Source organism: Gorilla gorilla, chromosome 10, assembly GCF_029281585.2.
Source record: "Gorilla gorilla gorilla isolate KB3781 chromosome 10, NHGRI_mGorGor1-v2.1_pri, whole genome shotgun sequence".
Lineage (NCBI taxonomy): Eukaryota > Metazoa > Chordata > Mammalia > Primates > Hominidae > Gorilla > Gorilla gorilla.
The window spans coordinates 131,752,364-131,764,156 of record NC_073234.2 but is presented as its reverse complement, the minus strand read 5'-3'; the positions used below and the strand labels follow the sequence as shown (position 1 = coordinate 131,764,156).

Below are 11,793 nucleotides of genomic sequence, written 5' to 3'. Positions count from 1 at the left end.
GGATTACAGGTGTGAGCCAGCACGCCCAGCCCTGCCTTCTGTTTTTGAGTCAGTTATTAATATATCTACATACCATGTAGATGTATTAACATCTACATACTCCCTACTCTACATACCATGGCTATGTGAGAGCTAGAATCCAAGTAGGATTTATATCTACTATTTATTGGCACTTACTATATACTAGGCACTATGTTGTTTTTTTGTTTTTTTTTAATCGAGACCTAACTCTGTCACCCAGGTTGGAGTGCAGTGGCTCAATTATAGCTCATTGCAGCCTCGAACTCCTGGGCTCAAGAAATCTTCCCACCTCAGCCTCCCAAGTAGCTGAGATTACAGGCATGAGCCACCCCAGCCAGCTATACACTACTTTTTTTTTTTTTCTTTTTGAGACAGACTCTCCCTCTCTTGCCCAGGCTGGAGTGCAGCAGTGAGATCTTGGCTCACTGCAACCTCTGCCTCCTGGGTTCAAGCGCTTCTCCTGCCTCAGCCTCCCGAGTAGCTGGTATTACAGGCTCGTGCCACCACACCCGGCTAATTTTTGTATTTTTAGTAGAGACGGGGTTTCACCATGTTGGTCAGGCTGGTCTCGAGCTCCTGACCTTGTGATCCGCCCACCTTGGCATCCCCAAGTGCTGGGATTACAGGTGTGAGCCACCGCGCCCGGCCTGCACTATGTTTTTAAATGTAATAGCATTTCACAGTGTAATCCTTATTGTAACAGGCAGCATATTAAAGAATATGGGCTTTGAAGAAACACACAGGGCCAGGCACAGTGGCTCACGCCTGTAATCCTAGCTTTTTGGGAGGCCGAGGAGGGATGATTGCTTGAGGCCTGGAGTTTGAGACCAGCCTGGGCAACGTAGTGAGACCCCATTTCCAAAAATTTAAAACTCAACCGAGTGTGGTGGCACACACCTGTAGTTCCAGGTACTCAGGAGGCCGAGGCAGGACAATCACTTGAACCCAGGAGTTTGAGGCTGCAGTGAGCCGAGATCACGCCACTGCACTCCACCCTGGGCAACAGAGCAAGATCTTGTCTCGAAAAAGAAAAAAAGAAAAGAAACACACAGTGTTTGTATCAACTCCACCACCTTCAGCAGGCAGTGCTTTCCGTCTGAGCCTCTACAAAACGGGTGTGTTTAGCACACCTCTCAGGCTTTGTGTGGCTGAGACAAGCATATGCAATGCCCACCCTGGGCACACAACATGGCACAAAGTATGAAACTCGCTAACTCAGGTTTCTGCCCTTGCATCCCCATGGTTCCTAGCACAGTCCCTGGGACATGAAAGGCATCGGATCAACGTTTGCTCCAGGAAGGAAGCTGGGGGTGGGAGGTGGGACAGGCAGAGACTGGAGCCCAGCTGGGTTTCAGAACAGGTGGGCGAGCTCACAGACGCTGCACACAGCCAGGATCTGGCCTAGAATAGAGGCCGCCTGCTCTGGCTGGATTGGAGCCCCTTCTCGGAGTGACGGGTGACAGGTGCATGCCGTTTGCTCGGCAGGTGCTTGTGGTTGGCAGTGACAACAGAGGCCCAGAGTTGTTGGTTACAAACCCCAGGGAAGGTTCTAAAAACCTTCCCTTCCCCTCCATTGTCCCTGCATTGCACCAGAGGCCTGGAGAAGACCCCACCTAGGACTATTCTAATAGCCACTTTTTCTTGAGCACTTATTATGCCCTAGACACTACATCCCACCTGCAGACAACCCCAAGAGGGAGGGACTGTCTCTCTTCCCATGTTACAGATGGGAGAACTGAGGCAACGGGGTATTCGTTGCCCAGTCCTATCTGACCCATCTCCTTAGGTTGATCCCTGGGCTGTACTCCACCATGACTCAGCTCCCCTATCTATCACCCATATGCCATCACATGGACTCTTTCCCTCCCCCACCAACGCTGACAGAAGCAGAAGAGACTAGTAAGAAACCACACAGCGAGCGGCCCAGGGGAAGCTGGAGGTACCAGTGAGAACTCCTTTACTGACTTTACAGAAATTCAGCTCAATCCAACTTACATCAAAATGTAACTGTATTGGTGCCATTAACAAAAATGTGCAGGAGTTGTGGTTTCAGGTCCAGCTGGATCCAGGTGCTCAAATAACATTGTAAGAAATCTATCTCTCTCTAGGTAGGGTGCGGCGGCTCACACTTGTAATCCCAGCACTTTGGGAGGCTGAGGTGGGTGGATCACCTAAGGTCAGGAGTTTGAGACCAGCCTGACCAACATAGTGAAATCCCATCTCTGCTAAAAATACAAAAATTAGCCAGGCATGATGGTGGGTACTTGTAATTCCAGCTACTTGGAAGACTGAGGCAGGAGAATGGCTTGAACCTGGGAGGTGGAGGTTGCAGTGAGCTGAGATTGTGCCACTGCACTCCAGCCTGGGTGATAAAGCAAGACTCTGTCAAAAAAAAAAGAAAGAAAAGAAGGAAGGAAGGAAGGGAGGGAGGGGAGGGAAAGAAAGAAAAAGAAGGAAGGAAGGAAGGGAGGGAGGGAGGGAGGGGAGGGAAAGAAAGAAAGAAAAAGGAAGGAAGGGAGGGAGGGAGGGGAGCGAAAGAAAGAAAGAAAAAGAAGGAAGGAAGGAAGGAAGGAAGACCAGTGCGGTGGCTCATGCCTGTAATCCCAGCACTTTGGGAGGCCGAGGCAGGTGGATCACGAGGTCAGGAGATTGAGACCATCCTGGCTAACATGGTGAAACCCCGCCTCTTCAAAAAAATAATAATAATAAATAAATAAAATCAAAAAATTAGCCGGGCGTGGTGGCGGGCACATGTAGTCCAGGCTACTAGGGAGGCTGAGGCAGGAGAATGGCGTGAACCCGAGAGGTGGAGCTTGCAGTGAGCCGAGATCCTGCCATTGCACTATAGCCTGGGCAACAGAGTGAGACTCCATCTAAAAGAAACAGAAAGAAAGAAGGAAGGAAGGAAGGAAGGAAGGAAGGAAGGAAAAAGAAAAGAAAAGAAAGAAAGAAAGAAAGACAAGGAGGGAGGGAGGGAAGGAAGGCAGGAAGGCAGGGAGGGAGAAAGAGAGAAAGAGAAAGAAAGAGAGAAAGAGAAAGAAAGAAAGAAAAGAAAAGAGGAAATTTTCCTACCACCAGCACATTGAGGGCGGGGAATCGTCAGAAGTTCACAGATCAGAGGACTGGATTCTGTCTTTGCCTTGAACCTGGCAAAGTGAGGTAGAGAAAAATAAAAAAGGCCCCCAGCCTCCCATGCCTGCATATCTTGAAGTTTGTGGTCAAGATGACAGCCAAAGACTCACACCAGCTAAGTCACAAAGTTTGGCTCAGCCTGGGGCTTCCTGGAAACCACTAAGCTGAAGAGGTTCGTGAGGTCCCCACGGTTCATTTAGAATTCACAACCTTCCCCTATGACATTTTTGTTTCTAACATAGATCTCCCCTAAGGAAAGGGATAGAGCTGCCACAGAGAACAAAATGCTCTTCAGCCCTGAGTTCATCAGTTCTTGCTGTACATAAACACCTTTTCCCCCCCCGTAACACAGGAAATGCAGGAAACCAGCACCAGTTGATAAAAAAAAAAAAAGACCCCCCCCCCCCCCCCCCACACACACACACCCACACACACGCACAAGCTTTTCAACTTGTCCAGAAAGTTGCCCACGGCACTTCTGGCCACTCTGGGCTGGGCCATTGTGACGTCAGGCCGGCAGTCAGCCAATGGATGAATGGTGCTGACTTTGTCATCTGCATATTGCGGTGGCATTGGTTCAGATTTCAGGGCCATTTGTATTGTGGTGGTTTCTTTATGTTCAAGGTTATCCACACCAGGCAGAGGACAAACTCCACTCCTGGCCTGCCTGCCCAGCTAGATTTAAGGATTGTAACCAGGACAGTGAGTCCCTTCTGGGAAAGGGGCCTCGTGGAGGTTATGAAATCCAGCAGGTCATGGAAGGAGAAACGATGAAGGCAATCCAGACGGGATGGAGGCAGGAGTTGGCTCAGTAACCCCATCTTTCCTATCCACCAGCACTCCCCTGCGCTTCCCAAGTGATTTAATTATCCATTCTTTAACTGCAACTCGGTTAGCCCTGAAATTTGGGTGAAGAGAAATCAGACACAGGTTACTTGAATTACTATGCTTGGTTTTATCTTGTAGACAAATAACTCAGGCATGTGAATTGAACATGCAAATGTGTGCAAAACAACATGCATAATTTAGGATTCTCAAATTAACAGAGGAGAAACAATTGAGTAACCTCACTGCTTTCTCTGAGGCACAGTTTTCTAAGAATATTGTAACCATTTTTTTTTAGCTGTCTGACAGAAGGGATTGGAAAATAGAAGGAATTTAAAGCAAAAGGGTAGATGTAGCTATCAGTGGCAAGAAAAATGCAGGGAGATTGCAATATTAAAATATAGTCAAATTTCACTTACTCAGATATCACTGAGTTTGGATTTGGTGTAAATCACATCAAACTTCCCTTTACTTTGATGCTAACTATAAATATGGTATTGGTGTGTATTAGAGCTCTGGTTCTCACCTCCAAGGTTTGATTAAATAAGTCTGGGTAGAAATAAAGAAATTATAACAAGTGTCCCAAATATTTCTGTCAACGGGGGACTACCGCTGAGAAACTGCCTTGATTTTCCAAGCCACTTTTAATTTTAAATGTTTATTTCCCCATGGTCTTCACAAACCATTGAAATATCTCAGCAACTAAAATATTCCAGCATGCAAACTTGATCTCTTCGATTGACTACCCCACCCAAAAGCTGTGCAGAAAGCCCCCTAGCACTTACACTGATTTGGACTGGAAACTGGAGCCGCCGTCGCTGTGAAGAGATGTGAAGTGACCAGACTTCCATGTGTGATGATTAATTTTATGTGTCTACTGGACTAGGTTAAGGGATGCCCAGATGGTTGGTAAAACATTATTTCTGGGTATGTCTGTGAGGGTATTTCCAGAAGAGATTAGCATTTGAATCGGTAGATTGAATAATATTTGCCTTCACCAATCCAGGTGAGCGTCATGTCATCCATTGAGAGCTCAAATAGAAGAAAAAGATTTAGGAAGCGTGAATTTGCTGTCTGCTTGAGCTGGAACATCATCTTCTCTTGCCCTCAGGCATCAGCACTCCTGGTTTGGGGGACTTAGGATTCAGACTGGGACCTATGCCGTTGGTTTCCCTGGTTCTCAGGCCTCTGGGCTTCGTTGGACTGGAACTACACTACCAGTTTTCCTGGGTCTTCAGCTTGCAGATGGCAGATTGTGGAACTTCTCAGTCTTCATAATTGTGTGAGCCAATCCCCCATAATAAATCTCTTTCTCTATATCTACACATTTCCTATTGGTTCTGTTTCTCTGGAGAACCCTGAGTAATACAGCCTATAATAGACCAAGCGCCCCAGACGCTGGCGCTGCCATCCCAATTCTGCAGCTCTCGGCCAGCAACTGAGCACGTCAGAGACACTAAGGCAGCCTGTTCATGGGAGGTGCAGGGCTCCTCCAATGGTGACTTGAGCTTGAGAATTCTCCAAGGGCCTTCCCAAACCTTCTTTAGACTGCATGGGAGTCCAGGACACTCCCACCCAAATTTCTTCTTTTAAAAAAAAATTTTTTTTTTACCCATCATAAACTAGATCCTACCCAACTTTCCCTTCCTTTCCTTCCCCTCACCTCCCCTCCCCTCTCCTCCCCTTCCCTTCCCTCTTTCTTTTTTATAAGACAGTCTCACTCTGACACCCAGGCTGGAGTGCAGTGGCATGATCTCAGCTCACTGCAACCTCTGCCTCCAAGGTTCAAGCAATTCTCCTGCCTCAGCCTCCCGAGTAGCTGGGATGACAGACCTGTGCCACCACATCTGGCCGATTTTTGTATTTTTAGTAGAGACGGGGGTTTCTCCATGTTGGCCAGGCTGGTCTTGAACTCCTGGCCTCAAGTGATCCACTCACCTCGGCCTCCCAAAGTGCTGGGATTACAGGTGTGAGCCACTGTTCCAGGCCCCCACCCAACTTCCTTTCCTCTCCCCTTCATTTGGGATTGTGTGGCCCTCCTCACTTTCTCTGTCTCCCTCCCTGCTTCTCCCACAGACCTTTCTTCTAATAAATCCTTTCTGCTTTAAATTTATGTTTAGTCTCTGCTTCTAGGAGAACCATGGCTAACACAAAAGGTTTTGACAAAGAAATAAACAACATACCAAGTATTATAAAGATCATATTTTTGGACCTTCTTTCATTTATTTATTTGGAGACAGAGTCTCACTCTATTGCCCAGGCTGAAGTGCAGTGGCACAGTCACAACTCACTGCAGCCTCCACCCGCTGGGCTCAATCAATCCTCCCACCTCAGCCTCCCGAATAGTTGGAACTACAGGCATGTGACACCACGTCTGGCTAATTTTTGTATTTTTTGTAGAGGCGGGGTCTCGCCATGTTGCCAGGCTGGTCTCAAAATCCTTAGCTCAAGTGATTGGCCCTCTTGGCCTCCCAAGGTGCTAGGATTACAGGCGTGAGCCACTGTGACCAGCCTTGGACCTTCTTTGATGGATAAGCCTGTCTCTTGCCTTGTGCCTTGTCCAGCTTGTGTTCTGAGGGAATGCCACCTCCAGAAAGCGAGTATATGGTACAGGGGAGCCCAATCAGACAGGAAGAGGAAGGAAAAGCACTTTCTTGAGGACGTTCGGCATCATTTTCATAAAACGATTATGTTCTCTTCTCCAGTAAGCCTCATCTATTCATTAAAATGACCCCTCCACCACTCCTGATACTACTTCCTTTGCTATTATACTTTTGTCCAAGTAATTAAATAATTAATTACTTGGATAATTAATTAATAGTAATTAAATAATTCTTTCCAAATACATTCTTTTATTATTTATTTATTTATTTTTATTTTTATTTTTTTTCTGAGATGGAGTCTTGCTCTGTTACCCAGGCTGGAGTGCAATGGTACCATCTTGGCTCACTGCAACCTCCGCCTCCCGGGTTCAAGAAATTCTCCTGCCTCAGTCTCCCAAGTAGCTGAGATTACAGGTGCCCACCACCACACCCGGCGAATTTTGTATTTTTATTAGAGACGGGGTTTCACCATGTTGGCCAGGCTGGTCTTGAACTCCTGACCTCAGGTGATCCGCCCGCCTCAGCCTCCCAAAGTGCTGGAATTGCAGGCATAAGCCATCACACCTGGCCCAGATAAATTATTTAAAAAAATTTTTTTAAAGTATATGTAACATCTTTGAACAAATAAATTCTATCATTTGGACAGAATGACAAAGTCTTTCAGATTTTCTCTTCTCCCACAGTTCAAAAGGGTGAGGTCATTTTTCTGGGTATCATACCCTGAGTGTGGGCTGTGAGCAGCGATGGGGGAGGAGAAGGGAACGAACCTTCATGTTAATTCGTGTCATCTGCTTTCCTCTTGACTCTGATGCTGCCTTGCTCCAGGACCTCTTTGCTATCTGTGTCTTGATTTTTCACCTTATCCCATGGAGATGACGGCTTCCTTCTAATTTTTTCTTAGAATCAGGGAGTTCTTCGAAAGTCCTTCCCACATGATCTTGGGCGAGACTTTGCAGTCATGGTGTGTTCAGTAATTCCTCCAACTCTCCTGTGGGGTAGGAACAGGGCATTCACTTTGGAGCAATCCTTCTCCTTTCAAGTGGTGAGGCTTGATAAGGTCTTCCTCTGTGCCAAGGTAGCTGCGGAGAGTGCCTGGCTGGCCGTCCATAGTTGATTATTAGCTCAGCTCATGTGGCACTTATGATTGGTAAAGACAGGGGAAGACCTGGGCTATCAGTGCCTCTTCCCCCACAAACCCCTGCCAACCCCCGACTCCCCAGTCAGAGGAGGAAGTAGGTCTGGTTTCCCGAGAGGACACTCAGGGACAACAATCCCCTAGGCCTTCTAGTCGGAAACCATTTGGTATCTGACGTCGATTTCATCTTCCTTATTCCGTTTCTGACTTTGCCTTGCTGGGAGGTGCTGTGCTGGTTCATAGAGCTCAGGTACTTCTGTTCTGGCTTTAACTTGCTACATTGCACTTGCTGTTTACATGTGTGTCTCTCCAATGGGGTTCAGTGTAATGACTGCTTACGTTCAGATCACCATTAAATCCCTAGTGCCCAGCACAGTGCTGGACATGCAGTCAGTATTTAATCAATGTTTGATGAATGACAGTTGCCAAGAGAGATCAGGGGAACCTGGTGTTAAGGTTCCAAGCTGATTCATCAGTATGAACATCCTGCTCTATTTCCTGAGGTCAGATAGACCCAGGAGAGAGGCTACAAGATGCCATGGATATAGGGTCCTGGATTTGGCCAATGTTAATCAAAAACTGCTATGGGTGATGTACTCAAAGAAATTGCCGTGAACCATCATCGACGAGCAAAGGCAGAGCCCAGTGACAGGATTGTGGGTTAGGAAGTGAGGTGTGACCCATTGTCCAGGAGGGAACCATGAGATCACAGCCAATGGTGTGGAACCATAAATCAGTCCGGGGGTTAATATAGGGGTGGGAGCCAAGATACCTAGAAGGCAGTAGGAACAAAATCCAAGCTAGCTACGTCGAAGCGAATGGTTCAGGACAAAGACTATGAATAAGTTGAGTATCAGTGGTTCATTTGCACTGAATGCTGGCTGTGCAGCTGGGGTGAGACCTGCCAGCTCAAAGGCACATGGCCAGGCCAGGCCCCATCGACATCTAAACATTAGAACAAGACCAGGAACCAGCCATCCCAGGCCCTGGCACATAAGGCCTAAAATCTCCAACCAGATTGGGAGCTTGGGATCCTTTCCAGGGCAAAGTAGAGCCAGTTAATCAAGGTCCAGGTGAACTTCAGACCCAGCCCTAACAGAAGGTTCAGTCAGTGAAGATCCAGGTGGGTGGATGGTACAAGAGTCAATAAACAGCATTCATTTCTAAAGAACTGAGATTCGAGACTGGGAACCTGTTGTATAAAGAGTTCATCCACCCATCCATCCAGCCATCCAGCCATCCAGCCATCCAACCGTTCATTCATTCTTTTATGCATTGGGCAAGTGGAGGGAGGGCAGTATCCCTGTACCCAGGATACTCACCTGGGAACCTAGTTGCTAGCATTGAGGTCCTGAAGTCTGAGCAAGGCCAGGTGTAAATCTAATTCAATGCTGGGCCTTTAAAGCCATGGACTACCATGTCACTCTCAGAACAGTGGCAGGATAGGCCAGAAAGCCTAAGCCAAGACCAAGCTGGTAGGCAGTGTTTTTATGGAACACAGTTTCCACAGAATGGCTAAGGCAGAAGCAAGACGCCAGGCCCACACATACACACACACGCCACCCCTGCTTCAAATATCAGTCTAGTTGACCTTCCCAATATAGACAACTCTTGACTGCCAATGTATGGATTAGCCACCTAATGATCCCACCTAGCAAACCTCCCCCGACCATCACTCAATCTGTGCAAATTAAGTTCTGTGTTAGTCAAAGAAGAACATAATTAGGAAGGTAAATTTGCAGAATGCAAATTACATAATGCATTCCAAAGTCAAATAGAAATTATTATGGATTAGCACAGATAGTGAGAGCATGGAATCTGCAGGATATGCTCGTTCATGCATTCAGTCACCCACTCAGCAAATGTTTATGCACGGAGAGGGTGGCCAGGGAGAAGGGGCTACCACCCCTTGGAGTTTTAAGCTTGCTGCCCTCTCAGCTTTCTACCTTATTCTGAGCCACAAGTGGACAAAGGGAGGTTGTAAAAATAAGGCCTCATGAGAAAGAATCAGAGGAACAAGACACTACAATCTGTTGAGGAAACAAGCGGGCAGGACATGCAGTGGAGTGAAAACCCCAGATCCAGCCAAATGTCAGGGAGTTTGAGCCCTTCTTGTCCCTGCTGGAGACCATTCCTCTGTTCCCAACATGCCCCAGCCTATTAGGTTGGATGGAGGCACTTCCTCCTCCTCGAAACTCATCTTCCATGTTTCTGGCTGAGCAAGGGGACTCAGCACCCCTGTATTCCAGTCCTTGCCTCACTGCAAGGACTTGGGTTCTAAGTTCCTGAGCCTGCCTGGTAACCTGACTCTAGACCCCAGATACCCGTGACTTGATGCATTGTTTGGTGCTCATGGCTCTGAACAATCTATGCTCAACCCTGCTCAACCAGTCAGGATTACATTTGACTGCCTATAACCAAAACCATTACAGTGGCTAAACACCTAAGGATCTATCTTCTCTCTAAACAGACATTGTGGTATTGGTTGAGTGGCCCAGTCATGTCAGAACCACTGTCTCAGATTTCACCATTTACTCATGATCACACAGTGGCTGCCACAGCTCCGGTCACCTTCCCAACTCAAGGCAGTAAGAGGGTGGCAGAGACAATACCAGCTGTGAACTCATTTGTCAAAAAAGCAGAAGCTTTCTGCATAGATCTCATTGGCCAAAACTGGGTCACATGGCCAGATTGCTTAAATCCATCTTGATCCAACCTCTGAGGCTGGCACATTGCTACTCCAAGCAAAATTGCATTCTGTTAGCAAAGTCGAATGAGGGAATGAATATTGGGTAACTAACTAGCAGGGTCTATACAATGGTCAAAGCAGCTAAAAGGCAGGCATCAGCTTCTTCTCCAAAGATATTAATTAATAAATCAGTGGTGCCATAGATGAAACAAAGAACTTTTTTTTAGGGACTATGTAGCATCTATCTCACCTTCTTTTGCCTGTGGGTGGGGACTAGGCAGGAGGTGGCAAGTTGGCAAGGATAAACATACATGACAATATCTAGCTTTTACTGCCTCCAAATGCTTTCAGTATGTTGTTTCATTTTATTCTGTTAACACCCCTGTGGAGTTGTCTTTATCATCTCCATTTTTCAGATGTAGAAACTGAAGCACAGGTTGCTTCATTGAATCCACACTCCATGCAGCCAAGGCTCAAAACCTCCATGATGTAGACATGGTGGGTTTATGAAAAAAGCTGGGAGCCCAGCAAGCCTTTCAAATTATGTTTAAGAACAAGCTTCTGGTATAACAGCATGTTCGAAACACTTCCAGGAACATCTGTGCTATTCCCTTGTACTGGGATATGGAGGCCCGAGCCCCTCTCAGCATCTGGGCCACTCCCATTTATCCTGCCAGCGAGCTCAAGCTGTTTCTCCAGGAAACTTCAGGAGCTGTACCTTTTGCCTGGACTGATTCATCTTTCCTGCAAGCTCCTTGGGCCTGGCTCCCCTTCTAAACCTGTTTTTGGTTTTTTTGGGTTTTTTTTTGTTTTTTTTGAGACGGAGTCTCACTCTGTCGCCCAGGCTGGAATGCAGTGGCACAATCTCGGCTCACTGCGAGCTCCGCCTCCCGGGTTCACTCCATTCTCCTGCCTCAGCCTCCCGAGTAGCTGGGACTACAGCCACCACGCACGGCTAATTTTTTGTACTTTTAGTAGAGATGGGGTTTCACCGTATTATCCAGGATGGTCTTGATCTCCTGACCTCGTGATCCTCCCGCCTTGGCCTCCCAAGTGCTGGGATTACAGGTGTGAGCCACCGTGCCCGGCCTTTTGTGTGTGTGTGTGTGTGAGATGCAGTCTTACTCTGTTGCCCAGGCTGGAGTGCGGTGGCGTGATCTCTGCTCACTGCAACCTCCGCCTCTCAGGTTCAAGTGATTCTCCTGCCTCGGCTTCCAGAGTAGCTGGGATTACAGGTACCCACCAGCATGCCTGGCTAATTTTTGTATTTTTAGTAGAGACAGGGTTTTGCCATGTTGGCCAGGCTGGTCTTGAACTCCTGACCTCAGGTGATCTGTCTGCCTTGGCCTCCCAAAGTGCTGGGATTACAGGCCACCATGCCCAGCCTC

General features: G+C 47.4%; 1 long non-coding RNA gene across 1 annotated transcript; it reads right to left on the bottom strand.

Moving 5' to 3' along the window:
• Nucleotides 1–1,944: 1,944 nt before the first annotated feature.
• On the bottom strand, nucleotides 1,945–3,516 carry LOC129525869 (uncharacterized). Its single transcript, XR_008670399.1, has 2 exons — nucleotides 3,094–3,516; nucleotides 1,945–2,383 (listed from the first exon to the last, which is right to left on the bottom strand). It is a non-coding gene; the product is annotated as an uncharacterized lncRNA (long non-coding RNA).
• Between the last annotated feature and the right edge of the window lie 8,277 nt (nucleotides 3,517–11,793).